The sequence below is a fragment of the Botryllus schlosseri genome, chromosome 2, assembly GCF_051294905.1.
Source record: "Botryllus schlosseri isolate E-star chromosome 2, Bs_hap1, whole genome shotgun sequence".
In the NCBI taxonomy this organism is placed as follows: Eukaryota; Metazoa; Chordata; class Ascidiacea; order Stolidobranchia; family Styelidae; genus Botryllus; species Botryllus schlosseri.
In genome coordinates, this window is record NC_137237.1 from 9,779,044 (window position 1) to 9,782,496 (window position 3,453).

Genomic DNA, 3,453 nt, shown 5'->3' on the forward strand with positions numbered 1-3,453 from the left:
GTACGCCAAACGCGTTGCTGTAATTCGTGCGGTACGGCGATGAGAGGCAGTTTTCATGCCGTTTCAGCTATATATAACCAGTCTTCATTGGAGGTCGTGATGAATAATTTTATTTCGGGGTAACGACATTTGTCCCATTTGCGCGGAAGAGTCACTTACAACCTCACGATACTTAATGTGTTGCTTATGCTATCGTAGCAACACAATGTCGGCCAGGCCATGGTGACTTTTGTGCCGGTGCGTAATGTACATCGTACAATACTGTACACATTGTACAGTACTCAGTTAAATAATATGTCGCTACAGCTGATGATAATGATATTGGTGAAAGGTCAATTTTGGAAACACAAACAAGATCGCAATTTACACAGTGGTAAGGTTTATCATGATCAAACACAAAGTCTGACGTAATTTAGCGAGCAATCGAGCATCGTATTGTGTATTGTCAGTTATGGCAAAGAACAGTATCGTACATTACGTTCGTGTCTACTGTCTATTGTCCAGATTCAGTGGTGATATCAGCACATCGCGTATATAGACGACGAGTTGATTTTACGCATTACAATGTCCTGGATGCCGATTGAGAATTTATACGATGCTATCTTCTTACTAATTATGACGGTCTGTTGCTCTACAAGTCTCGTGTCTGAATACCGACGGATACAGAAGATACGAAGTGAGGAAGATAACGAAGAAGAGTACAAGCGAATGATATTCAGTTCCGAATGATGGGCAATAAACTAGACGACTGCAAAGACGCGTATTACCTGGTTTATCAGCAGGCAGCATAGTTTATAGTGAATATTACTATGTACTGAAAACGCTATAAAACGCATGTTGTTAAATTCCACAAGATGTCGCCAATAAAAAGTAACGCATTTCTTAGCAACAGACGTCAGGACCTTTACCAGGATACAGATGTATCAGTGGTGAGATTTCAATAGCTTCCAGCAGATAGTAGATCATTTGCGTTGCCGTTATGATATCAATACAGCGCTGCTACTACGACTTCGGCGAATATTCAGAGACTTTCTTGATCACCTATGATCCGTCGACCAACCCCGTGACTGTGACTCTGTGATATGCCTTTGCGACACCCGGATGACGATACTGACTCCTCTACCTTGAGCAGAATATTCTACACGATTTTGATTGCATCAGCGATTGCTGTTTCATGGAAATACACAGGAGGGAACGAAGCTAACGATGCCAAAAGTAGTAAGTAAATATTCATACAACTCGCTTAGGCAGATACGATTGGCTGAGACTGAAGGGACACATTTATATCGAGAGGTTGTTTTGTGAGCAATCAGCTCATCGTCTCACACGGGGGTTGGGAATTAGCGAACCCGGAGCCGCATAGGGCTCTGTCACACTTACGTCATTTGACTTATAAAATGTCAATCGTTGAACAGTAAAGTCCCCATAATTGGTGCAGTTTCAGCAGCAATAAGATAACTCCGTTTCTTAGCTAATTAACTTGTGATTTCGTCGAGTCTGATGTCTATTTTCCAGTAGCATCCCGACGCCCTTCAAAACCGGATAAAATGCCAATTCGCAAACATTGTAACTAAATGAAATCTGGTTATAAATCATTTTCTAGATATTGGGATATTTGGAAGCCATACGTAAAGGGTATCTGGCTTGATAAAAAATTCACGTATCATCCGTATACATTTTTCATGACAATACCTTTCATCACCTGCCGTTCATTCTCATCGCTTCACCACATAAACCTTTGACTTGTTACTTTGTAGCTTCTGATTTCATAACGTCTCACGATTTAAATTACTTGGTGGGAAATGGGATCAAAATGGCTCTACCGATACTGATATATTTTGCTTATAGACTAACTAAATATGGATTATGATCTAATTATATGGATTGCTATTCCAATATACCCAGATATACTGTTATATGTCACTATGCAGCGGGGTAAATGAAGCACACCTAATAATTGTCCCCAAACAGAACATATTCTCGGTTGTTGGAGCGCGTAATATCGTGTTATGCTCCCGCCGATGCTTAGGTGGTGTAAAGAGTACACTGAAAGTCCATCGCTATTTGCTAATAACAAGTGCGTTGTATTTCTATAGATTCAACGGGCATGATAGTGGGCTCCATTGCAGTGTTCGCCGTTGTCATGGAAATTATCAAGCAATTATTTGAGAGGGGAATCCGACAAAGCATGACTTCTGAGAGAAAAAGAAAATGAAAACGACCCGACAACTGTTTCCGATTTTTCGGAAAGAATAAGAATGGATATACCGGTTATTGGTCATATAATTATGTATTGGCCGATGAAGACTTATTTTTCAAAATTATGACAAAAGGCGAACTTCTACTTGTATAGATTATACGCAGAGAGAAGGAAAAGATAAGTAGTGGCATCACGTAGTGACAGGACGCAGTGACAGGAATCGTATCATTGCTTTAGACATGCACTTCTCAATACGCAAGTATTATATACTGATTTTCCGGTGATCCACAAAGTATACATCGAAGAAGCATTTTGCGTCAGGTATATTTTCAAACATTCATGAATTTCAAAATTGAGGAAATATTATGAATATTCATGTTAGACCAGTGGTTCTCAACCTTTTTGTCTTCGCGGACCCCTTTCGGACCATCACGGAAGCCGCGAACCCCCACGAAGTTTCAGTTCAAACTGAGCTCAATTATCGTACAATCGTCATCTGCGTCTCGTGCAAATGAATACTGTAGGCTTAGTGATAAACAGTAAGAAAATGACTTTTCATGAAAATAAGATCACACTATTCATGTAAAAATCGGGTTGACTTCTTTTATTACAAAACGATTTCTGCAACCTGCATTTCTTGAAACACGCGGTCGTGTCCTCAAAATACACTCCTTCGATTTGATATGAACGAGTGCTGAAAATCCATTTCCACAAATATAGGCGGTAACGAATGAAATACCAACGCGTAACGCTACCGCCGACACATTCGGGTATGATCGCAACAAATATGCCACGAAAGTTGACAAACATTTTCTTTTATAATGAACATATAACGACAAGCCTGGTCATTTCTATCTAGCAGATTATCTTGAAGTTATTATGGAAAACATGGTTATGTATATCACAGGAGGAAATGGATTTTTGTAAATATTTCGAAGACACCGTGATTGACCATACTCATCCATTTTTTTGACAATCTCCAACAGAGCATCTCTAAACAGCAAAATGTTTGTATCAGTTGGCTATTGACAATTTAGCAATTAAAATGAGTATCCTCAGTAGGATAGTTCATATCAGATAGCCAATCTGTTGATGTGAGCTCTGGAGTTTTACTAGTAATGAGTGAAGCCGCCTTGTGATTTTCCGAATTTGAAAAATACCAATTAGGTTATCAAAATGTTTGTATCAGTAGGCTATTGACCATTCAGCAATTAAAATGAGTCTGCACAGTAGGATATTCCATCTCAGACAAC

General features: G+C 39.4%; 1 long non-coding RNA gene across 1 annotated transcript; it reads left to right on the forward strand.

The window, feature by feature from the left end:
- Positions 1–386: 386 nt before the first annotated feature.
- Positions 387–2,332, forward strand: LOC145433418 (uncharacterized). The gene is made up of 2 exons (XR_013913095.1): positions 387–1,218; positions 2,097–2,332. It is a non-coding gene; the product is annotated as an uncharacterized LOC145433418 (long non-coding RNA).
- The last annotated feature ends 1,121 nt before the right edge of the window (positions 2,333–3,453 follow it).